General features: G+C 40.5%; 1 protein-coding gene and 1 long non-coding RNA gene across 11 annotated transcripts in view; one reads left to right on the top strand and one right to left on the bottom strand.

Annotated features, from left to right (window-relative positions):
- Positions 1–26,965, bottom strand: part of DLG2 (discs large MAGUK scaffold protein 2) — a 1,049,324-nt gene that overhangs the window by 813,108 nt on the left and 209,251 nt on the right. The gene's annotated exons all lie outside the window — the stretch shown is intronic.
- LOC119143267 lies at positions 5,286–22,514 on the top strand. Its single transcript, XR_005102647.1, has 3 exons — positions 5,286–5,296; positions 12,068–12,070; positions 22,409–22,514. It is a non-coding gene; the product is annotated as an uncharacterized LOC119143267 (long non-coding RNA).

Raw genomic sequence — 26,965 nt, 5'->3', positions numbered from 1 at the left:
CAGCTCCGAGTAAGCCAGGGTAAAATCCACCCAAGGTGGCAGCAGGACAAACACTTGCTTTCCGTCTGAGGACATCTGACTGAAAGAGCTCTTCGGGGAAATTTTCCAGCCCTTCTGCTGAGAGAGAAAGGATTTTCTTCTTAAACCTTTGTGGATTTCAGCTTGAAAGACATTTAGATTTCATGTTTAAGAAATTATGCTAAGATGTTTACTATTTTAATACACAAAAGGTTCTTGCAGCATTTTAGGTTCTCCATTTAAAGATTAAATGTGGTCCTAATTTTATTTCTTCAAGGGAAACAAAAATTCAAATCAAAGGAAAATAGACACAGTGCTCAAAAGGACTTTTCTTTCTGTAAGGAGACTAATAATTATACCTTATTCTACTTTGCCTTTTTTTCATAGATCTGAATTTATTTTTTTTTTTATTTAATGCATCTGGAACTCTATCAGTTATCCAGCATAAGCTAAGGACTTTGATACTCTGGCAAAAATTGCAATATCTGCATATTTCTACTGGTTTTGGCTAGCATAGACGTATTTATTCACAGTAGCTTGTATGGTGCTCTGTGTTGGATTTGTGCTGGAAACAGCATTGATAACACAGGGCTGTTTTCATTACCACTGAGCAGTGCTCACACCGAGCCAAGGGCTTTGCTGCCCCTCACCCCACCCCACCAGCGAGGGGGCTGGGGGGGCACAAGGAGCGGGGAGGGGACATGTAAGCCATGTTGTGTCAGATTGGATCAGGGCCAGAAAATGGTTGCTGGCCTTTTTTATTTATTTTTTAGTATACTAACCTCTTAGCATCTGCTCAGCTCATGAGTGTAGTAAAAAACAAAATATGCCGAGGTGTATTGCAGCATGCATGAAACCATCACCCTTAGAAATTCTTCTCAGTGCCCACCCAGCTGGGGGGCAAAGCACACCAAGACCACATCTGGGATCACAAAGCCTCACACCAGCGATGAAACAGGGTCCTCGCTTTCCTTGAAAGAGCACAGAAATTCACGTTTATTCCTCTGAAGGAGAATGCAGAGCTTTAAATCACGTCCCTGTGGAAACAAAGACCTGAAACCCTCATTCTCCACTCTGTTATGGGCCCTTGAGAGCGTCTTATCCTCACCTCTCCAGAAAAACACCTACAAACCATCCCTACTTATTGACTGGCATTGAGAGGGTCTGGAGTGTAATTAGTGACCCACCAGGGTTGAATAAAGTGCCAGTCTGCCAGGAATAAAGGCAAAGGAGTTTGGTAGACCCATCAAGAAATCTCATTGCATGTTACAAACCTGTGCTGCAGACAGGCAGAACTGAAAAGAGAGAGAGAAATCTGTATGGCAAGAGCAACAGAGAAAATTCAGAGCAAATGCTGGCTTTCACAGTGATGCAAGCCAAAGAAAGGAACTCCAGGCACTGTGGCATTCTCTGCCTCTTCTGTAACAAGGCGGACAGAAACACAGGACGCAGTTTAGACCCAAGTCCGAATTTTCATTAAAACTAGGTGGGAAGTTCAGGATGAAAATTCTGATCCTGATCCAGAGCCACATGAATCATTAAAAAACAAAATTGCTCAGCAGTAAGTGCAAGCAAAACAGAACCGTTCACATGCATTTTGACAGTAAACAGATAGAAAGGTCTAAGATACTCTTCCACCTCAATCTACCAGCAAGATTAGATCTGAACTGCCTCAGTGCCAAGTCATTGCGCAAGTTGTGCAGAGAAATTCAGCAGAGGCAAACACTGCCGTTCCAGTTGCTGCCAGTTCCAAAGTTTAAGTATTCAGGTGATGAATGGTCAAAAACAAGTTTGTTTGCTCAGCGTTATTTCAGCACTTTCATCTAAAAGCATAGTAGTGGTCTCACTCGCATGGCTTCTCTATCTTTTCACACTATCATCTTTTAAAAAACTTGGAAATTTTAAAAAGGAAAAATTACATCACATGTTAATGCACTGAGCTTCCTCCCCTCCCCAGTACATCATCATGGTCAGTCATTAGAGCCGTACCACCGCCTCCTGCCACTTGCACAGTGGGCATCAACTGTGAGAGTGATGAAGACAAATAATACCCTATTAGTGTTCACGGCTACTTGCTGTATCAATAAATAATGGGATCAGGACTCTGCAGAGGAGTTTCTTCTAGAGGCTCTCATCCTCAGGTTCTTCTTCTCTGTCACAGCCGTCAATCTGCTATTCCTGTCATTGTGCTCTTCTCAGGTTCTAGTCTTGTTGCCTTTTCTCAGTCTCCTGGAGGCTTGAATTTTTATCCCATTGTTTTCTTGCTGTCATTAAATCCCATTAATCTAATCTCCTCCAACATCATCATCTTATTTCCAGTCCCTGGGGGTGTCTAGCCCAGGAACAGCATTAAACTAAGAGCAGATTATGGACACCTCTGTTTTCTTTCTGGTGAATGTCCCAGTCAGCCTTGGGTAGGCACTACAACGCATTCCTTCACAGATTCCTGATGTTTCTGTTAAGCCAGCACTAAGGTGCTGGCCCCACTCCAAACTGAGGGAGTTTCAGTGACTGCAGGGCCCCATTCCGTAGGCTCTACCTGTACTTTTTATTTTTACTGCATGGGAGCAGAGGCAAAATCCAGGTTAACTCAGGTCTTGAACTCCCAGAGACTATTGACAGGGGTAGAATATCAGCTATAATAGTAACTTGAGAGATTTCTGACCCACAGAGCTGTGAAAAGCTGTTTGGACATGTGATCTTTGGACAGCAAAGGCAGCAGACAACTTCTCCCATATGGAGGTGGCCTCCTGAGAAGAGCAGAAAAGAGCGCCCACTAGAATTTGGGAAGGAGCTACTTGGCCTAGGGAACCATGTCAGATAATTCATACTATCCTGACTTTTATCACAGGGAAAAGAACAACCGCTACTCGCTCATTATAGCTAGAGTGGCAACAGAAGAGTTCATCTGCACTGATCTAGCTAACACTCCCTGCTCTTTGTCATTGGTTCCGCTGAACTCATCGCTCAAGATTCATCACAGAGCTTCCACAATCTCTTCTTTCCTAATCTCATACCTTTGACCCTGCTTCTCATGGGCAAGTTTTTGACATACACATTGAAGCATGACTTAATGATGGAACAGTCATCAGTTAACAAAAAGTTATTGTCTTTGAAATCTTGTCAGCCTCTGAAGGGCATGCTTTTACTTATGCTAAAGAGGTGCTAAATGAACCTCTGGAAGCGTTTTATGGACCACAAACAAAATAGAAACTCTTTCAGAAAGCTGCAACCTTGCAGTTCCAGATAAATAAATCATGTGGACTCTATGAACTTTCAGAGACTGAAGAAAATATTCTGATTTATTGTGAGGGTTTTGATACCAGCTAGACATCCACTTGAAATTCTTTCATACTTTGAAACCAAACTTGAAGCAATTCTGAAAAGTACTCTCTCATAAATAAAAAACGACAGAGGAATAGTAAAAAATATAGTCAACTAGTTAGCTACACGCTTCTACAAACCCTATCATCACAGCAGCTATTCATCTCTAGGTTCCTCGATATAGAAAATTACACTGATGGGTAAAAGATAAAATTGAGAAGATAATAAAGGTCTCAGAAAGCGTGTCTTCAAAAAACTACTGTGTCTAATGTACTTAGCAAAGATTCCAGTAGCCAAAACAACTGGCAAAAGGGGGTCCTCAAACTCGACACTGGAGGTATAGACAAGGTCACGTCAGTGCAGTTGTGCTGGCAGTTGTGCTTGGAGGAATGAAGACAAGATGAACCAATTTGATAGTTTTAACACTGTGTGAAGTGCAGGCTGGGCTCAGAAAGTTGGAAACAGCTTCATTCTCAGCTGACCTGCGTCCTGAGCTCCGAATGCCCCAGATAGACCTTCTGAAAGGTGACTTGTCCAACAGCCCCATGTAAAAGAGCCACCAGGAGGAGACTAGTCCTCCTTCAATAAATTCAGCACTAACATGGATAAAGTAAGCCCATCCGTTCTTTCTAAAATAATCTATAATACCACTTTCTGTACTCATTTTGATTCAAATTTAAAATAGAGTCTTCTCTGACCAGCCTTTTACTGATAGACACAATAATGTTACTTTAACCTATGATCTGGGAACCCAGGATACAACCTTCAAGTGTTGCCATGACATTCAGAAAAAAGTTGTTACATACTTTTGTGGCATTCTAATTTCAAAAGAACTAGCCCCACAAAGTTACTATGCTTTCTAACATTAACACAGCTTTAGGAGAGTAAGAAAAAAAAAAAAACATCATGAGCACAAGGTACTAGATTTAGACTAAAAGTAAGATATGTTTTCCTTCCTCCTCTCCAACTATAGAAGTTTTAAAATATCTCTCAGCTGTTCTTTACTATCATATGTATGTCCTTTCCTCGTATTTTATCCCTTACCTAAATCTTTATTTCTCTTATTAGAAGACATTCTGCCCAGATGAGAAGCTTTCTATCCCTGCTGGCTCAAATTAAATTGTTTATTTATCAAGGTATGCATTCTCTGTCTCTTCTATTTTATTCCTCAGCTGTTCAACCATAACACTCTTTCATGTTCCACATCCACCTCCATCTAGGACAGCTGGCCTACCTGATTCCCAGGTTCAAGAAATGAGTTCTTCTGGTTATTTGTGTAATTCTGATTTATTATTCTTTTGTTCTGTGTTATTTTGACTAGCCTGTCTTCAGAAGATAGTTTGGTTACACAACAAGGATGTTTTAAAAGTTTAAAGATAACAGTAATTTTATTGTAAGCAACAAAGAAATTCAACTTTCTGGCTCTTTTGGCAAGTAATGGAAAATAAATTTTTCTAATTACTTTATACATTGGAATATCAGTCATTTTCCCAAGGTACTACAATCTTCTTAGATTATTAGGTGAGTACCATAAATTTTAAAAGTATTGACCAGGCCAAGGCTATAGTTAAATTTATTGTTTACTCTGTGTGCACATTTGCCCAGGAGCATCTGGAAGAATTAACTTTCTACAGTAGTAATAAAGTAGAGAAGATATTAGCAAATAATTAGAGCTCTTGGATGCAACGTACTAGCTTTCTAGTCCATAGCACATGATGGCTAATTATACCCACGGCTGCAGCTGCAAACTGAAAGCACTTTTACTGTATCCAAGTAGAGATGATATTCCTAGGAAGGGACTGAAAAGGTTTGCTTTTAGCTCAGACCTCTTATGATGACCTCCACATTTATCAACCACACTGGGGGGAGCTACTAACAATCCAAAACAGAGAGCTCAAAATACAGAACATTTTGCAGAAATATTGCTTTGGGCATTATCTACCTTCGGTTCTTGGTATGATACCAAGAACACAAAAAAGAGAACCGATGTTCAATAATGGAAGTGACATAACCTAAAGTCAGCGTGGGAGGTGTTATGGTGGTTCCCTGCACCGTGAGCAGTTTTCAGTGCATCTTTTGTAGTTTGCCAGGGGACGGATGATGAAAAAGAAGAGCTGATGAAATAAAGAAGGCCTGTTATTCCTGTAAACCACAGGGCGAACTTCTGGACTTCCAAAAACCTACTTAAAGTCTTTCCTGACAATTCATTAAAAGCCAGATAAAAAAGACAGCTTGATTGTAAGGAGTTAACTAGAAGATCCTAGCCATTGAAAATGTTGCTTCGTGCTTTAAAAAAAAATAAATTGTTTCCAAATAATAATGGGGAAAAGGTCCATTGCTCACCTGTATTTCCATTCCCTACAAAACCTTCTGGGCTGTAAATGTTACAAAAAAGGCTAATCACTAGTGTAAGCTTTCTGAGCATTTAATTTAAAAGGTCAGCCCTTAACAGGAAATGTACTGTAAAAATACTTATTTCATAATGAAGATCTACCTATCCACACATTTATAATCTCTGATATCTAAGCACCTATTAAACTATGTAAATACAAAAAGATTGAAAAAAGTCTTTTCTATTTTACCTTACTATTATGTTTGTTTAAGCTTCTTCCATAAAGAAGGAAATAAACCCTTCAATCCTCTCTTCTTATTACCTGAGAAAAAGATCAACAAATATAAGTGAAGCAACAATATCTACCCTAATTTTACTCTTTTCTTTGTAGAAGAAGAAAAGTGGAAAGAAGGTAGTAAGTGACAGGCTATCTCATCCCTGCCTAGCTCTATAACCAAAATGAGCGTAGCTTTAAAATTATGCTGGATAAAAGTATTGGATAAACATTAGTTAATGCTCTCCTAAAAGGTGCTTTTAAGTAGAACTGACCTTGATTTTCTTGATTTCCAAGAGCATAACCCTTCCAAATTGGACAAATTTCCTTATGTCTTTGTTTAGAGACTGAACAACTATATGTAATGGGTTTTCTGAATACAGGGAAAATGTAGGTGGGAACTGCAAGAAGGGATGAATTCATAGAACCAGAGGAAGCAGATAACATGTTAAGTGATATTTTTCATTCAATTTATTCTAAATAAAAGTCAATGGTTACATAACAGTCTGCAGAAGGATACCGAGGAAGCAGTGGAAATGTTTTGTACAAGTGAATTGTTCCCCTTTCTCTTGATCTAGTAGCAGCAACCCTCTTCTACTATTTCATACCAGTAAGAACAGAGCAAACCCTTCCTAGATTAGGAAGTAAGTGGGAAAATTTCACTGTGCTAGGAAAACTCAGAGAATCTCTTCTTGTGTCTCGGTTACCAGGTATGAATTATTAGCTTAGTTATAATTCAGGCAAGTCCTGCAGTATATAATTTGGAAAAGTCCTCCAGGTGACTAGCAACAGATATGCCTTGCATTTGCTCCTTTCTCTGCTCCCATTAATTCACTGCTCCTGCAGTTCCCTTCCCACCTACGTTGTCCCTTCTATAACTCATCTAAAAAAAAATTATTAAAAGAAAAGGATTTTGTCAGAGTTTACCATAACTTCTTTATTCTAATCCTACTAATTGTTCTACATCACCACTAAAAGTTTTTTGAACCTCTGATCTGCCTTCTCTGTCCAGATACTAATCTTTCCTCCTTGGATACAATATGTAGCAAAATGGAGTAGCTACTGGTTAGAAATTATGAAACACTCTTCATTTAAATTGTAAATAAATAAAAAAATTTGTACTGTTGGAAAGAAAACAAGATGGGCCTTTGAAAGTGAGAGAAACTATTATTCCTGTTACATTATTTATAATAAATGCATTTTTTTCTTCAGCCTCCTTGGTCTAAACTATATGCAGCATTTTCTTTTCGGCTAATAAAGCAGGAGCTACAACTAAACATAAAACTAGTTCTATAGTTATAGAAATGCCTAAAGTATAATGGTATCAGATAAAACAAGGCTAAGGAAAACATAAGAAAAAAGTTAGTAACTAAACCCTTGCAGTGATGTTGTTTGCTGAATTAACATATGTTTTCATCTCTATATGGAATTCACTGTGCAATTTTAAAGCCAGTCTAGGGTTTTTACTGTTTTGATTTTTTTATTCCTTTCATTATTTTTTCTTTTGTTATCAGTGCAAATTGAAAAGACTGGTAACCTCACAAATCAACGACTGATTTTCTTTTACTGCAGTACAACTATGACAATCTGGCAGAGACAGCATATTATGACATCAGCTTACCAGCTTTTCTCTTACTCTTGCCATAGAGCAGAACTAATAGAATTTGGAAAATCATAAGGAAAAGCTATGCTGGCACATTAGAAGTCAAATTTTTTTGTTATAATTTTAAAGCTGAATATTAGGAAATGAGGTTTACAGTTCTTATGGGAAAACAAATAGTTGTATCCTTCCACATTTTAGGAATACAACAGCAATACAGAGTTTCAGCTCAGATTATTTAACCAAAGCCCATTTGATCTCCATATTTACTGAAATTATCCCTGAATACTCCTAGATCTTCCTTAGTCTCTGTAAACATCATTAAGTGGATTTCTTCTTCCAAGTCCACTTAAACCTACCTGATCTCAATAGGTGGGTGTGATTATGGTAAGCAAAATTGCAGACTCTAAATAATTTTCAGAACAATGATTCAATATGTGGATCAAGACAAAAATATTTTTCAAGGAAAAATGTTGGGACATATTATTCCATCATTTTAAAGAGAACTTGTAACTAATTTTTCTTTCGAGTCATTTTGCCTGACTTCCTAGACTTACTGAAATTCACTGTCTTTACCCATTTTTAGAGTTACATTTCGGTGCGAGCTCCTGACTGCTGCAGCATCCCCTTCTCTGACCTCCCATTTTATCCTCCAGGTCTGAAAAATGCATCTGCTAGCACCACATTTTTTGCTTATTGCTTTAATTACGTTGCTCATTCCCTTGAGTTTCTCCCTTAACTCATTACATGCAAGCCTCTCTCAAAGCCCTGTGGAGTTCTGTTCTTATTTATCACCCTCCACCTGCCTCTGCTTTTCTTCCCATGCCAATCTTGACCAGCCAGTTTGTCAGCAGAGCATATGAAGACCTTTCGGTTTCCTCACTGACTATTTTGGCCACAAATTTATAGTCACCAGATTTGTGCCGTCTCTTTGATGAAGATCTCCCTGAAGGCTTATTTCTGCTGTGTTGCCTGTGGGTAATCTCTAGCTAATACTGACATAAATGTTTACCTGCAACCTTATTCCAGAAAGCAATTGTCCACACTTCTTGTATGTTTAGTGGTGGACTCGGCAGTGCTGGGTTAATGGTTGGACTCAATGTTCTTAAAGGTCATTTCCAACCTAAACGATTCTATGCTTTCCATACCTAATCTGTTTAAAAGTGTCTATTGTGAACTCCCTTGGGAAACAGCATGCCAAGAGTCTTATCAGGGAGGAGCACACATCACAGGAGGCATTTCATCCACCATCATACCCCTAAAGGTAACCATTTCTCTCCTGGTTTAACAGAATTGTGAGGATCTGAAGTGGAAAATGCCTACTGGATGACCTACCCTGTCTCACAGAAGTGACTAGGTCATGCTCCTCAGGGCACAACAAAATAAGATGTCCAGTCTCTTGTTAAAAATACCCAGGGAAGGCCCTTCCCTATCACTAGCTCCTTTCTATTTTTCTCAGCCTGGGGATTGCCTTCCCCCTAGCTTCCTTTATTCATTGCTATTTTATGCATACTTACAGAGCACATTTTTTACTGTAAATAATGGAACTGCAATCTATTCATTCATAATTTATAGGTTCTGTACTCCTGCAGCCTGAGTGCATTTTATGAAGAACCTGTGATACATAGCTCCTTTTGGAATATAGTCCATGATCTATATTTTTTCTCATTAGTCATTTGTGGAGTCCCACAAAGTCATAACCGGAAGAGAGCTGTGCCGCCTTAAACTGAAGGTGCCTCCAGCTCCGATCCTGCAGACTCATGGGGCACCAGCCCCGCAGCAGATGCCTGAGGTGGGAGAATAGGAGAAGCAGGCGAGTGGTGGTACTATAGCAATACTATACTTTTCTGTTTAGCCACGGAAATTTATCCATTTCAGTCCTAACCAGATGATTCTTACGTTACTTGTTAATAAGTCTTATTTATCTGACATGATTTTATGTCTTTTTTATACTTTTTGCACCAAGGTTTGTACTATGCCTGTTAGGGCTCTCTTCCAACACCCAGTTTTCCCTTCCATTTTTAGATCTTCTTTAGAAACATACATACTTTTGGTCTGGTTTGCTACTTTTATGCATCCTTGGAGTTCATCTAAATATCTCTCTGTTTCCTACTTGTGGTCAATGTCCTATCTTTTTCGGGTATGCCTACTCCCAAAAAGCCATCTTTCTGGCAAATGGATGAGGAGAAGGTCCTACAAATGGGCCATTCCCTTTCATTCTTCCAGGCAGAACCTTCCTACATTTATTTCTCTTCACTAGCACTAAGGCCATTTGGAAACAGCAGTCCCACCACCAGGTGACCTATAGAAGTCTTGTGGATGAACTTTTCTGCTTGGCTGGGTTGCTGCAGGGAGCCACAGAAGCTTCAGTGGGTGAGAAGCTCACCTGAGAGAGCCGTAGGTGCCCCTATATGCCAGGAGGAGCCCACAGGATAATCATGCACATGACTCCCAATGCACTAAACTAGGAATTTCCAACTCTTCCCTCAGTCCTACTGGATTCCTCTCTGCATCATGTTTTATTTCCAGACTTTTTGAGGAGAGGGAAAGGAGAATAATTTGCCATTGCTATTACAGAATGGTAACGCAGTGCTTCTTTTTGTTGGTTTGCCTTTTCCCGAGTAAGTTTTGCTTTTCTTTTTGTCCTTTGCTTCTGTGGTTTGCAAAAGAGCTGAAGGCTTTCTTCACCTTCCCCACTGCCTCCCTCCGCTCTGGGATTCTGCTCACTTGAGATTCCCAGCCAAGGAAGGCATTACGTTAAGTGCTGCACTATCAGCAACAGTCATAGCTACTTTTTTTAAAAAAATATCTTTCCTCTAGTTGAAACTACACAAATACAATTCCGAGAATGGGGAGAGCAGGTCTGTAACAAACAGTAGGACAAACATGCTGAGTTAGCAGGCATTGAGGTAATTCAGAACGAGAAGTAATATCATTATGTCAGTGCAGAGATCTCCAGAACATCACTGTGCTGGTGCCGTGCTGCATCCTCTAATGAACTCTTCAGCCAAGCTATACCTCACTCAGCTACTCAGGTCTGGGAGCTAAATCTCTCTTCGCTGCATGGCTGGTTTGCAGTTGTAAGCTCAGAAATCTCTGTACCTTAATCCATTCTGCAGTGTTTATAACATTATTATTAAGTGTTACTCATATGTGTATGCATTATATGCATGTACGCAGCATGTGTATATGGTATGTGTGGCATATCTTACATCTGGTGTTAAAAGATGCTCGTAAATATCATTTATTAATGCTGACTCCTGTTCAGAAAAACTACCACCACAACACTGGTAAAATGCATTAAAAAACAGTGGAAGAAAAGCAATATTTAAAATCAGATTTGTCTGTGAGACTGACAGCAGAACCAGCCCTGTGGGATGGTGTGGGGAAGACTTCAGTGAGTCAAGCGACCTTCACCTGCGATTCTGTGCTCACCAGTTTAAATGTTAGGTGCTCCCTCTCCACAGAGCTTGCTATATTGATCCCCAGAGGCAGGCTCGAGTCTACACTTAATGAAGACTCAAGCTAACAAATATCACGGCTGGTTGAAAAAAATTTCTGGGCCGGTTGCATTTCAGCTGAGTTACTTTTCATCTGCCTCAGCTTTACAGCTGCAGAACATAGCCAATACATTACCAGGTACCATGAATACGGACACCTCAGATATAGTTTGACTATTGTGAAAAATGTTTTCCATGATAAAACGAACAGCTTTAACCTTCAGCTGATTTTTTTTGAAGTAACTTTTCTCCAGCTGTACTGTATTTATAGGTGAGTTTATTCGGGAAGCTGGACATTATCTCTAGGAGGCTTTTTGTTAAAGAAATGAAACATTTGGCAGATTAGGATACTGTTCTAGAAATGCCAATTATTTAAAAAATCACAGAAAGAGAAGGCCAAAGATGTGATCTGCTCTAGCTGTACCATACTGTTATCTATTGATGTCGGGTGATTATTGAAAATCACTTCTCAACACTAAAGTTCAAACCGTGAATGGAAACCAGATTGCCTGATATTTCAAAAATATGTGTGAAGCTCAGAGAAAGGATAAAACAGAAACGAATGTTACAAAGCAGTGCAAAGGTTTTTTTAAATAATGCATAAGGGTGGGACAGCTTGGCATATTCAGGGGAGATTTTGGCTTTTAGAAACCCAAGTGTTCTCTCTGATCCCAAGAGGATCTGCCAGACTCCTGCGTATTTTCTAGCTAATGGGCCAGGTTCGCTCAGAACACGGTTCACATTCAGCAACACCAGATTAAACAGCCTGGTCCACCCCCGTACCCTGCCGCGCTCTTGCAAGTGTCCATGTGCCTCAGCAGCAGGCTGGGCTGGGCACTGATCTGGCTGGAAATAACAAAGTAAAAATAAAAAGAAAAGCTTCCACCCAAATTGGTTTGCAAGGCTGACTCCCTGTGCAGCTGCACCAACCGGGCCAAGGGCTGGTGCGACGGGGCTGACGGGGGGAGCCCTGTGGTGCGATGGCCACCCAGCAGCAGTGCATTTCAACCCGGCTCAAGCTGGTTTAGGGGCCTGGGAAATGACACCTTCCAGGATTAGCAGGTCTGAGTGCATCGGCTGCTTCGGAGCCACTTAAACATTTTTGATAGTTTCTGGCAGCAGATTGAGCAGAGGGTGCTGCCTTCCCCTGATTACAGCCAACCTACTTTACAGACACGGATGACACCCTTAATCGCTGCTGTGTGTTTCCCCAGCTCTGTCTTCCCTGCTTCTTCACAAGAGGGCTGGGCTGGCTGAAAGATGGTTTATTTTGGGCTGGAAAAGTGTGATTCTCTGTATTCACTGTTTCTGAGTGGAGGCAAAGCAATGCCCTCCTTAACCTAGAATTTCATCTATGGTTTGGGTGAAGGTAGAGAAAAGGAACAGAGTGGCACACATTGGCCTTTAATCCTGCCCATAAGGACTGCTATCAATACCGCTGCCGGTTCGTGACCCAAGATGTAATGGGAATTCCCTCTAAGGCTGCGAACAGATCAAGGTTAACTGCTTTGTAAAATCTCAGAAAAATAGACCTCTGCAAGGTGTCAACAGCAAGGTCCACCCTACAAACACTGGGTAGCTGCACTGTGGCAGCTCACAAGCAGCTGACTGGTCACCAGTCCCACCACGCTGGCTGTGATGGGGAAGGGCCGTGTAGGCAGAACATGCCCCAGCAGCAGAAGGAAGCAAGGCAGCATCTGCCACAGGCACTGGCATCCCCCTGGAAATCACCGCACACCTAACCCAGCTCCTGCGGGCAATGGAATGACAGGACCCACTGGGTCCTACCATATTCTTTCCCTCCGGCCTTCCTTCTTCCTACTAGACTAAGCAGTGTGTGTCCTGTGACTCATGGCCCGGTGAAAATTTGGCAGCCACCCTGATTTAGACCAGTTGTCAGTGATTTGAGCATAGGGTTGGTCTCAATAGAAGGCAGATCAAAATGAATTTAAAATTACAAGTGTGTTGTTTCCCTTGGATGATAGCTAGATTTTCTAATGCAATTGGCCTTTTCTTCCCAAATGAAACGGTTTTGATCTTAACATTAAGAAACGGTAATTTCTAGGAGTTTACTGCATGAATATCAGGAAAATTCAACAATGCAGCTACTCGTAAAAATTATTGTAACACTGCATAAATATTAAAAGGTTAACTATTTCTTATTGTTACTAAATAAAGTTATGCTGGAAAAATTTTACTCAAGAAAAGATCTAACATGAAATATTCTGAATAATTACACTCTGAATCTAGTTGTCAAGCTGGAATGCAACCTAGGAGGGGTTGTGCCTGAATCTGGCTTTGTGAGTTTTATTTATACAAAGGACAATGTTTAAAAAAAATAAATCAGGAGATGCCATCAACTATCTGGCACTGGGAGAGCAGTAGTGTAGCTTACTGTAGGAGCCAGTTCACTCTGCTTTTGGCACAAACTGCTACTATTCACAAAATATGAACAAAATAATTGTTAAGGCTGTTTAATATTAGCTACTACAAACAAGCGGTAGGTTCTGCGTGCTCTGTCAAGGGCCTGACTTCTAAGAGAAATAACTTCCATCTTGGTACATGCAACTGTAAGCCTGCCAGAGAGATATGGAATGGCATAGGTAATTTAGTCAAAATTAGGTTTATTGGCAAGGTCTAAAGCAGTTGATGTTATATTCACTCTCCAGGAACTCTACCATCTCATGGATTTGGAGAACATGAACAGCCATAATCTGTTGCTCAAAAAGATTTAATCTCTTTTAGAAATGGAAGCATGAAACCCACTAATGTTATTGTATGTCGCTAACAGCATTTTCAAAATCATTGAAAAAAAGGAAGCCAATACTATAAAGCGATGGTGATTATTTTAAAGACTGGAGGTCAAATAAGAGCATTGTGTTGTTCTGCCAGCCTGAAGGCAAATCTAAGGAAATGCAAAGATAATATGATTGAAAAGCCAGAGACTTCGAAGAATGTAAATGAATTTCTTAAACACATAATACAGTAAATTACTAAACTGTAATGCAACTAAAGTAATGTATATGAAAAATGTATAGCTATGCAATAAAATATTTATGAAGCGAGTGGCTATGAATGTAACAAGAAATCCTAATCCCTCTTGTCAGTAACTGAAGTTACGGAGAATCACAAATCACCATTAAGGATGGGTCTGACCGACTTTTCAGAGCCATAGTTCAAAGGAAGTCTTGCTGCATCTGCAGATGGAAAACTCAGTGAGAACAAAAGCCTCTGGGCAAAATGCTCCTTTTATTACCTTAATATAGTCTTAAATTATTTGCAGTAAATGAATGATTGTAACAGTTAACTTCGAAGCAAGCACTCGTTTAAAGCAGCGCTAAGTCCTAGTATGGCTTAAAACACTTCAGTAAAGAGAAAATCTGCTGCATGGCAGAAATTTGCAGTCAGGAACTTGGTGCAGGAGCAAGGGCAGAACGACATCAGACTCTTCTTACTACGTTATTCAAGCTTATACTTGTGCTTACAAGCCAAAATTTCAAAAGTTCCAAGCAAAGAGTAACCTTATAGTAAAGATGATCCCAAGGTGTGATCTGTACCAAGTGCACCAGCCCAACAGCTTGGTTTGCTCCCTGTTACATATTTGGTTCTTAGTCCCTGAAAACGGACTCACACTACCACCCATGCTGCTGTGCTCACTGGCCCCCTTTCTGATGAGCCCATTTGGCATCTTCAAAATGATATTGCTGAGAACTGCTCCTTGCTCTGAGAGATCATACGAACTTCAGGTCAGAAAATGGCAGCAGCAGGTAGAGAAAGAGCACAGAGCTTTGCAGAAATGCTTAGCTCTCCCAAAAGCGTCTGACACAAGCCAGAAAGAGAGGTTTGCAGAGTCAGATGTCTAAAAGAGGGAAAGAATCAACATCTAGCCCTATATTTATTTTGTGAATTCTCCCTTACGCAAGAAGTCCCCAGGCTTATAAATTAATGTTGAGAAATGGAACAAATGGACAAATAAATAAATACGTGCTGCTAGATGCTCTAGGCTTGATATTGCGAGCTGCTTTATGCCTTCAGAGCTTGCTCAAGTCTTGAGGAACTGAGGCACTTACACTGAAAGGGAGTGAATATCTGGCAAGATCAGATTGTTGGTACTGCATCCAGGGAGCATACATTTCTAGAGCAAGAAGTAAACCCACATTCTCTCTCTTCTCATTCCCGGCTCCCATTTTGTTTAAGAGACTGGGCAGGTTAAAAAACAAAACTGTACTCATTTCCATAGTACTATACAAAATTAAGGCCGATGAATAATGGAACTGCTCACCCAGCTCTGTAAGACTGTGATGGATAGCACATATCCATTTAGGAGATGTGAGTTGTCGAAAACCAGGCACAAGGAAAAACATAATAAAAAGACAGATCACCTTTGATATACACCTGCTAGCTTTGCCTACAGATAAAGTAGAAAAATAAGGACTATTTCCCCCTTGCCTGTAAAAACATTGAGACATCAGGCATATTTTGCTTCTGCTGTAAAACTTTTCAGGTGGTTCCCCCAGTTGTCAATACTGTGGAGGAGCAATTCTCATAGACTTCAATGGAGATTACTCATTCTCTTGTATTTCATTTCTACAAACAGATCTTCTTCCAAACCCTCCTGCAATTAAGACCATGTTTTCAAAAGCCTGCAGCACCCAGCAGCTCTCACTGTACAATACATGGCTGAGTAGAAAGCCACATTAGAGAAGCTGAAGCTGTTTTTACAGGCTCCAGTTGCAGGTGCTGAGTTCATTTGATCACCAGATCCCACATACACATATTTCCAATTGTAAAATAAACCATACTTCCCATGAAGAGGACAGTATAAAGTTGGTATATCAGGTCAATCCCATTAAAATCCCATTAATTCTTGGGACGGCTTATTGATAGATACGTTTTTATCCTCCATGACCATGACTATTTATTACTCTTTTAAAGCATACTGCACAATGGGAATTCTAGCACTGATTTCAAAGTGTTCAGAATGCAACCCAGAGTCTCTAAGACAAGATGCATAAAATCTTAAAGCCTGTTGTGCTGTTTAAAAAAACAGTCTGCATTCATGAAGAATACAGCATTTTGTTTGTAGGTAAAGGAATGCAGCTAGAAACATTATTTTTCTTTCACTTCAGCTAAATACATTTCAAGATACAACAATCTGCCTCCTCACTGCAGCAAGATGCTATTTTGATAGAATTAATTTTAAATAAGCTCCCAGCCTTTCATAGTTCAGTGCACTAATTACTTCAACACAAATGCAAGATGACGCTTCTTATACACGGGGTTGTAAGGATGCTAGAGCCAGGGAAACATGGAAAGCAGAGTTAAGACACAGTGTATAATTTGCTCATCTTCTTTTACACACAGAGGTACAAAAGCACATTCAGGCTAAATGCTGAAATGCTAGATACAGATATAAACCCGCAGGAAAGAATTACAGAGAACTAAGGAACTTTTGTTCTCTTAATGTTAGAGTACAGAAGAAATACATAGCTGATTCATATTGTTAGCCAAGAATGTCCTTAAAAGCTAGCAGTGGGCCAACACAGCTAGAATCGTCTGAGATATTTACGTCACCTGTTTTATCATTAACAGAAAGAATCAAGACAATATTTAGAGATTTTTTTAAAAAGCTTAGTTCAACACACATTTTTTTAAATGGAAAACTGTTTTTCAAACACACGATTTGTTCATTAGATAAAATAGATTATCCAAGGTTTCTCCACAAATTACTTTTCTACAATTTATTTTGTTTTTAAAAAATTATCATAGAATCACAGAAAGGTTGGGGTTGGAAAAGAACTTTAAAGATCATCCAGTCCCACACCCCCCTGCCATGGGCAGGGACCTTCCACCAGCCCAGGCTGCTCCCAGCCCCGTCCAGCCTGGCCTTGAGCCCTGCCAGGGATGGGGCACCCACAGCTGCTCTGGGCAGCCTGGGCCAGCGCCTCGCCACCCCCACAGTAAAGAATTCCTTCCTAATATCTAATCTTAATCTCCCCTCTTTCAGTTTAAAGCCATTCCCCCTTGTCCTGTCACCGCAGGCCCTTGCAAAAAGTCCCTCTCCGGCTTCCTTGCAGGTCCCCCTTGTACTGGTTATTTGCATTATTTTGAATTCTTTGCAAGCCATGGGCTGGACATGACAGATGAGGGCAAAATAATTTAAAAATATTTAAAAAGTAATTTTCTGTAGAAAAAGCAGGATATACATCCACGGTTTTCTTCAACTTCACTTCTCCTAGCCTCAGGGAAGGGGACAGCTGAGGAGGAGGGCTGCGTCTGTCATAAAGCTCACAAACCCTGGCACTAAGGTTTAAACACTGCAGTGCTCTGTATGTTTAACTATGTTGGAAATGTTAGTTGGCAGATCCTCTACAAGACCTTATTAACTCCTTATGTTAATTTCAACATTTTGCCCATTAAGCATCTATAAACCAATTCCCAAACTCCTTCTTGTGCTTGTGTAATACGGCTATTTAATAGATTACTATGCTTAGTATACATCCCAACTACTCAGGAGTATTAAATCAGCTAGCTTGATCTCCAGTCTGAATTTAGAATAATCTGCTACTTATGTGTCCTGCAATGCCCTTCTCTGCCAGTTTAAAGAGTTTTTCCTCTCTTGGGAAACCCTGGTTTGGGAGAAACCTCATCTAGAGTTCTATGTCTAAAAGTTAGGACTCTAAATTAAGCTAGAGTCCTAGGCTGTCTCTATAGGCAGTATGAAGGCGGGCTTCCTCAGTAGTAACTGGTTTGGGATAGTTTTAATCAGCCTTTGGAAGCAGTTTTCCCTCTGCAGCAGCTTTTGAGGGAGTCGTAATTGTGGACCGTGTGCTCCTACCATTGAAGGCAAAAGTCAGGTCAGGTGATTCTGGGTCGTTAGCACCATAATCGGGTATAAACTCACTGTAATTACTTAACAGCCTTTAGAAAAAAAAAACAAACAAACAAACTGTTAGGACCAAGATTTACAGTGACAGATATTCAGCAGGCAGCTTTGAGCTGGGTGAAAGGGAAGATGAAAAGCCTTCAGGTGGTGGTAGCAGGGAAGGCAGGGCTTGTCCTCTAGTTGTATAAATTTTGCAAAACTGAAATTTTTATTAAAAGAAAGAGAAATAGAAAGAAGAAAGATCCCCGAAATAGCTGGTGCATAGGCTACTCGTTCTGAGTATCCTGGCTTCAAACCCATGTTTACAGCCTGCTCTGCTTGACTTGGACCAGCTACAGAGAAATTTCTACCTTAATGGCATATGCTTTTCTCTTCGCCTTGGACTGGAAATCTCATCTTGGACTTGCAAATTATTTTTTTTTTTTCTAACAGGTGTATTGCATTTCAAAGAGACTTTTCAAAATTGCTATAGTCCCAACAAGTTCTTATGAGGATACCCCTCTACCCTCTACGTGTGAGTTAATCCAAACCACAGCCTCCCACTGAGCTGTTTCACACCAAAAATCCTAGCTGGCCAAATAAATAATGGGATGTGCACTTCATCTCTTTAAAGTGGGAAGGCAGGGAGGTTCCTCTGCAGAGCAACACAGAACCGTAGAAATTCCCTACAGGCTTTCCCGCTCCCCGCTTGTTCTGAGCTAAATGCTATTAGCATTATCTCATGCTAAATAAATAAAAGCTTTGGCACTTTACATATAAGGATGCCCTGACCTGAAGCATCTTTCACGATTTAGGTATCAGACTAAGCAACTAACCAGACACCAAGTCATGCTCCCAAAGATGAGCCAAAGGAATATTTCACATGGAATAGAGCAAAGCCTCAATCTGCTGCTGTCTTGCATCTGAAAATTGCCCCGTACTGCACATGCGCATCTAACTGGTGGAGAGATTATCACACAAGCAATCCCAAATCCATGGGTGATGGAAATGCCTTTCATATCCCTGAAAGGTGCACATACACATCATACTGTTTGTTCATTTTTAGTTGTATGTTTGAGTAGTTACCTATGTAACTATGTGGGAGTAAAATCATTAGCGGCTACAAATTAACATCACAAACAGGTAAAATGCTGCCTTTACCTTCCTTCTGTTAACGAGCATCTACACCACAGAGCCATTTAAGCAAAGCTTTTCAGCTTTATTCTTTTCAGGATAAGGATGTAGTCCTTAAGCTTTGGGTGATTAAACAAAACAAAAATGTTCTATGCAAATGTCTTTACTTCCTCCATGCTCTCCACAAAAAAAAAATGAACAAACAGTATGCTTTTCAAAAGTGTAAAGGCATCATTTCAATTTCTTTTGATCTTTGGAGAAATATCAAAGCCTTCCTTATTATATTAATCTAGATAATTATATTACAAATGACAAAACAAGGTGCTTGAATGAAGTTTTCTTGTTATTCCTAGAATTATATACTTTGCAAAAATATTTTAGTGGGAAACTGCAAAATTTCATGTCTTCATTCAGTTCACATACAAGGCCCAGAGATCCCCAGGAGCAGGAATTCTGTATGCCACTAAACTAAACTGAGCAGTGACACCCCTCCACTGGAGCAGAGTCAGGGCTCTATAGATTCTAGTATAGACTTTAGTGTATATAATTTATGCACATAGAGTATATAGACTCAATCTTTTTAACCTGCAGTCTAACCCAGGGGCTCTGCCAACTCCAGATTGAATACCTCACTCCCACTAGCTCTGGAAACTACGGGAAGTACTTTTAAATTGCTGATAACAATTACACAGTATACACTATGCTATGGAATAGTGAAAAAATTAAGGCTTTCTATTAACTTATGTTGCTGCCTCCACTTTCCCTTGCCATCACAAAAGAAAACTGAAAATCAGGGCATTCATTTCAAAGAACAGATAACTGGAACTTCTGAGATCCTCCCCACATCACAATATAAAAGCCTGCAGAAGTCTCAGTTAAGAATGCAAGTAGGAACTGTATATATTAAACAGAACATCTATAAGAAAATAGGCAGGTTGTCAGAATGCCTTCAAAGCAGAAAAATCAGTAGTCTAAAAACCTGCAAATAACTGTAATCCTTGGTCCGTAAATCTTGAATTGGGTTCAGCCATGGTGAATTGCATTGCCTTCTGGCACTAAGCCCTGCTAATTACTTCAGTCCTCATTCAGGGAGTGGTGAGATTTAATATTACTATCAAAATACAGCCAGTCAGTCCTGCATCAGCTATACAGAAGCCACAACTAAATTAGACCTTGAAACTAGGCTCTTTGTTCCCTTTTATGCTGCTGGAGTTCTTGTCAACTTCAATTACATGTGAATCAACACAAAGTCTTGAAGACATAGCCGCCAGTAAAAACTTTTCAGCATGAGAGGGATTAATCACAGATAGCAATTATCATTCTAAGAATTAAATGCAACTATAAAATTACATAAATGCTAATAAACAAACTCATTAGTACATATTTTCTTTGTGTTATAAAGATTAATCAAGGGTCATAACACTGGAGGTGACAGGATTCCTGTGATTACAACTCCACTATGCAGTTAACTTACCGTAACACTTTTTTCCCTTTTCCTATAGACTGCCATATGGCAGGAAGAACAGGCAATGTCTAAAGATTTTCTTTAACATCAGAGTGATATTCAAGAGCAAAACTCAGCAAAATCTACCTGAAACAAATCTCAGCATTACAGTGAAATCCCAAATTCTGAACTATTTTTGTACTCTTACCAAAAAAAAACCCAAACCAAACAAAACAAAAAAACCCCAAAAAACAACAACAATCTTGTCTGCCCTCTGTGAAATGCTTAATGAAATCAGCTGTTGATTACACCTACATGTATCATCTGTACTAGGAGTGGAGATGAATCCAATGCCATTTCAACCCTCTGCCTTTATGACTTGTGAAGTGCAGTGTGAAAATACCTAAGCTGTTTCCAAGGAAGTTAGCTCTGTCCCAGACATACAGGTGGCTCAGGTATGATGCCACATAAAAAAAGCAAAATAGCTTCCAGAGCCAACCCGGTTATAATCTGTGCAGCACTGACCTGCACCTTTGCACCATCTGGACTGCCTGCTCAGGTCAGTGCTAGCTCAGAGCTCTCTGTGCCCCACAGTCAGCAAGGTCATAGACCTTTCTCTCCTCCATTACCTCTTCCTGGCTGGTTCTGATAGCCCGTTTTGTCAATGTTTCACATGAGTTATGATTTTGCTTTCTTTCAGATGATTCTCTCCTCCCAGTTGGGCAGGAGGTGCTACCTTCTTCCATTAATCTTAAACTAGGCCGTAAGTGGGATACATTCTCCCTGTGAAACTCATAATGTGCTGCCCACTGAGTAATATTCCTACTGTGGTGGCACCTGGAGCACACCAGACAGAAGGGAAGACAGTAAAGAAATAGTTCCCGGTGCAGGGAGCCCACGCTGTGGCAGCAGACAAATGATACGGAATGTAGTCCTGGCTGAGGGCTAAACAGCATTTCAAATCTTTTCCAGAAACCACATGTAAAGCTTCTGGGCATAATGCTGTCCTAATGCAGCCAAACACTGATTCGCTCACCAGCAGCCTGAACAAGGGTACGGCAGCATATACATAAGCATACAGACATGCCCTAAGACCCGTATTAAGATCCCTTCCCTGCAATCTGGTGACAGAGCGAATGAGATAAGTAACCAGTTGAGGGCAGAAAATGTCTCCATATGAAGTGAGGAATGCTCTTTTCTTCCTGAAGCCACTGTCTATACTGAAAGGCTAGTCTGACACGGTCTCGCCATTCCCCTGTACTTGTAACGCTTGAAGCAAGATAAAGGTTGAAATAATCTCCATTTTTGTCTTTCAAAGTATCCGGGAACTCATCTCCTTTTGCTAATCCAAGGGGACTTGGGCCCTTTGTCTGTCGTCCTGAAGATCCCTCTTATGAAGGAAGAACCCCCAACTACTTTCCCGATTAATAATAAACTGTAAAACAGCTGCAGCTGGCAACTGGGCTAGCAGAGATGGAGGAAAAATGCCTTCTAGAAGGCAAAAGATGATTCCTGGGGCTGTGGCCAAGTGAACTAAAATTTTGAGCCTTGTGTGGTATGGTTTCCCTATCAAATCCCTGGATAATGAACAAAAGAAATGTAAACGATCAAAGAGAGAAGTGGGAGAAGCCCAGCCATACCCTGTGCTGTACCAGAAGCAGCCTGGCCAGCAGGCTGAGGGAGGTGGTTCGGCCCGTCTGCTCTGGTGAGACCCCACCTGCAGTGCCGTGCTCAGCTCTGCGGTCCTCAGTAAAGGAAAGACATGGACCTGTTGGAGTGAGTCCAGAGGAGGGTCAAAAATATGAATGAAGGGCTGAAGCCCCTCTCCTGTAAGGACAGGCTGGGTGAGTTGGGGTTGTTAAGCCTGGAGAAGAGAAGGCTCCGGGGAGACCTTAGAGCAGCTGCCAGTGCCTAAAGGGGGCTTATAAGAAAGATGGGGACAGACTTTTTAGTAGGACCTGTAGCGACAGGACAGGGGGTAATTGTTTTGAACTAAAAGACGATAGATTTAGAATAGATATAAGGAAATTTTTTTTACTGACATGGGTTGCCCAGAGAGGTGGTAGATGCCCCATCTCTGTGAACATTCAAGGTGAGGTTGGATGAGGCTCTAAGTAACCTGGCTGAAGTTTGTTCAAGTTGAAGATGTCCCTGCTCATTGCAGGGGGGTTGGACTATACAGTCCTTAAAGGTCACTTCCAATCCAAACCATTCTATGGTTCTATGATTCTATGTTTCTATGAAAGTAAAGATAGAAACATGTAACAGTCAACTTCAAAGCAGTGACCTCTTTCATCAGGTTGTTCTTTCAGTTGGTTTTTCTCCATCCCCTATCATCTTACCTGGCAGCAGCAGACAAAGGGAAACAGGCTGTCATAGATGCCTCCGGATGTCCATCCTCGTTCTTCCTCTTCTCCACCATGGCAAAAGCAGCCCAAATCCTAGTCAAGCTTCACCTTTCATCTCTAGGACTACAGAGTTCAGCTTTGTCAAAACCATAGAGTATAATTCTACATTATGCTCTTTTCAACAAGAAACAATTTAATCAAAAAACTAGTTGCTGCTGAAAGGATTAATTGCACTTTTCCTTACTTCTCCAGATCCCTGACACTCCAGGCTTTCATTTGAATATAGTGGTTACGCAGCTTCAGGGTGAGTCAGTCTAATTCATTTTGCTGACTGAAAACAAACCTACCAGATTAGACAAATACATGTTTTCCATGGATCAGTATCATAATATGCCTTCCTACGGAGCTGTGAGTTCAGTGTGTAACATCCTGTCACAGGCCTGTCAGTCACAGGCAAAAATGACCAGCCACTGGGGTTCTCACTCTGTCCTCCCCAAGCAGATGTCTAAAGCCATCTGAGCTGCCTTAGGGCAATCTGGTTGACTTGTGGGTGCCACACAGGTCTCTCGTAAGATGTACAAGTGATCTACCAGCTTCTTGCAGGTCATAAGCACGCTAGAGCACCTCAGGTTACACTGAGCAGTCACATAGGTGCAAATGAATCAAGCCTTAGGTGTTTTCTTCAGAGGTGGACAGCATTGACAGTACCAACAAGTTCAACAACAGGAGTTTAGACATCTACAGTGCACGAAGACTCCTAACTCTTCACAGGCCTGTGGACCCCATACGTGAATCCAGCCATTCATTTGGACTGAAGCCCATCACAATGCATTTTAAATGCTGCAGGCCAAGAAAAAGTCTCAGCAGCATAGAAGCACATGTAGAATAGGTTATAATGTTTCCTAGACTGGATTTCTATGTCCAAGCATGCTAACTCTTTTATAACACAGAGTCGGTCAATTTTATCTGAGGCAAACTCTCTATCCAAGTGAATTTACGTTCTAATAAGCAGCCCTCAGCCACTGATGGGCCACCTCTGAAATCAGTAACAGAGGAGCATGCACGAATTTGCACACACACATATTTCCACTCTGCTTCAGCAATGCTGTTGAAGCTAGAAATTTCTTTTACCTAGCTCTGAGAAAATAGACCCTAAGGTTTTTGTCTGAACTCCTACTCATTTTGAAACACAGTCTGCACAAACAAGTTCAGGAGATTTACTTTGAAATGAAACTACTGAAAGGCACCTCTTGTATATCAGCAAGGTAAAATAATAATCCACGTAAATGCCTTTTGGAGGTAGGAGAATTGGGAGTTCTTACAATACATTAAAACAATTTACAAATATTTACAATTCAAATACTGTACAAGTACAAATATTGTACAATGCAAATATGATGACTATTTTCAATTTACCACCTTGATGAATTAATACAAGAACTTATCTAAGCCATAGAAATATAGTCAAACTCAATGCTAATGAAGTAACAAATTTAACAGGATAAACTTAACACTTTGCTGTACCCAGACTAAGCTATTTGTTTATCAGTACACTAATGTTTTTTTGTCAGGGTCTCTTAACCCAGGACATTGTGTTGCTAGCCCTGGAAGGCTCTACTTCAGAACACAAATGCCAGATCAGCACAGCCAAATGCCTCTGTGTTGAACAGGATGGGAAGGCAAGCTGTAATTACCTTTAGAGGCATGCTAAAAAAGAAAAAAGGACACCACAAAGGTTAGCATACACAAATGTATATGGTATGTTAGACCACCTTTTGATTTAAGTATATATCTTGAGCTTGGAAAGCCAAAAATACGCATGGAGACACTGTGTTGCCTTGGCTGGAAGAAAAGTGGCTTTGTGGGTACATCTCAGGTAGAAAGCAGAGGTCTTTGCCCTTAACTCAAGAAAGATCCAGGCTCCTGGATAAACCTAATGCAGAATTACGAGGAATGACAAATAGCTAATCCATTGAGTCAACCTTAGTATCTTACTGAACTCAGGTGGAAGAAAAGAAACTCACCAACATGAAGCCATGAGGCAAGAAAAAAAAATCAGACACATTCTTATAATGTCATCCTGGGAAGCACCCTCCTTGGAGAAAGCCTTTATCCCACCCACAAATCATCTGGAAACCTCTAGGTTTAAGAGGTACTCCCACCCAGGGAAAAAGAGTAAGGGTTTGAATGAACTTCAGTGACTCAGAAGTGAGAAGTTATACACATAAATGCAGCACTCTGCCCTACGCAGTCACCTATGAGGATGTGAAAATCATGCTGCTGCCATAATTCTGAAACTCTTGAAACTCATTCCACACACATACAATCACATACATTCTTTATAAGCCCCAAAGAAGAGAAAGCACAGCTAACACAATAGATTGTACATAATCTGAAGATAACTAATTCTATTAATATGTAAATTAGAAGGTCGCTATCTATGCACATAGCTTATTAATCACAAACATACATGGTAAATTGTATTTGGAGTCTCAAGGCTAAATCCAGATAGCACGTTCCCTAGTAGAACATCTAATTTTTTCATGCAGCTGCTCAAAGCTGCCATGAAGCATGCAAAACAGGCACTTAATAAGGATCTAGGTTATTATTACAGCTCAGAGTACTCCATTTATATGTCCTAGTTGGAAAACTGTTCTTCTAGCATACTTCTACTAGTTAAAAGAGGATTTATCCCTGAACAAGCCACGCTGTAACATCTGCTACTATAAGCACTGGGGCTCAACTCACCTTTCTTTAGACACTTAACTGGGACACCTTAATTAGAAGACTGCTCTGCTGTTCTGGTAACTGATGGGAAGAGGGAGGAACTTCCATAGGTTGTACCTCCCTCCCTTTTCCATATCTGAGTGGTCTGTGCTCCTAACTCAACTACTTCAGTCAAGTGACCAAAGTCAATCAGGAGAAATCCAGATCTACATCTTCTGGGAACAAGCTGTATTTGGATAAATATTTATTGCTTCAGGAAGACCTTTTAATCATAATGAAAATCAAGTCAGTCTCAGTTTGTCATCAGATGTGTTTGCTATTCAGTTTCAGTATTTTATAGTAGAAATGCCTCAGGCATATACCTGTCTGCACAACTCTGCCCAAGTGCCACAGAGATCCCTGCATTCACACAGACAGGGAGAATTTTCTACCACACCCCCCACACTCTATTCTACTCTCATACTCCAGTTTTCCATATAACAATGAGTCACACAAGAAAAAAGAAGCTAGAAGGTTATATTATCAAACTGCTGGCATGTTACACTTTTCCTGTTTTTAACAGAATTGGATTAAAAAATACACTGCATAGAGAAGGAGAGGTTGGGGCTTCAAAAATGCTGCCCTACTGACAGCAAAATAAGTAACTGCATGAGCTTCACAAGAGTGTCTGTGTAACGTGACTATGAGGAGCCTTATTATTTACTTATTTAATTTGTAAGTATTGCTGTTACACCTAACAGCTTGTGTAGTAATGAAAGGCAGTGGGTTCATCTCGGAATGATTGTCTCTTCTTGAGAAGCAGGGCACAGGACTGTAAGGAAGCAACTTTTCAATCTTTCACTAGCTAAACCAACAACGCCAACCAGAAATAATTTTTTATTTTTATGGTCATTATCTTTCCATGCTACTGACAGTGTGCTGGTGTGCTTAATAAAAAATCACGATTTTGTACAAAGATAACATGGGCTGCACTCCCTCAGAAAGAGACAGAGGGATGTGGAATGAAACGTAATTGGGTTCATGGAGAAACAGGGAGTACACACATCTGAAAGGATTCCTCCTGCTGACAGTCCTAATGATACCATTTCAGAGGACTGAAGTGCTGCTGTCTTTTCATACCCAGCTTCTGCCACGGGGAGATTGGACTAGATAATGTTCTAAACCATATCTGAGAACAATCGTGCCTGATCCCAAAGAAAGTGAAGAAGAGGATAAGAGGAAAAAAGAGAGAAAGAATATCTCCCAGAAAAGGAGATTAGGGAAACCATAACCAGATGTATACATCCTTTTCCCTAGGGAAAAAAAATAATCACATCGTGCTTCTCCAAGAAGCACTTGGAGGCAGATCATGTTTAGGTATTAACTGCAACTTTCCTAGGATGGTCATGAATATGTTTAA

This window comes from Falco rusticolus, chromosome 2 (genome assembly GCF_015220075.1).
Source record: "Falco rusticolus isolate bFalRus1 chromosome 2, bFalRus1.pri, whole genome shotgun sequence".
Classification (NCBI taxonomy): domain Eukaryota; kingdom Metazoa; phylum Chordata; class Aves; order Falconiformes; family Falconidae; genus Falco; species Falco rusticolus.
This window is presented reverse-complemented; position numbering and strand designations above follow the sequence as displayed.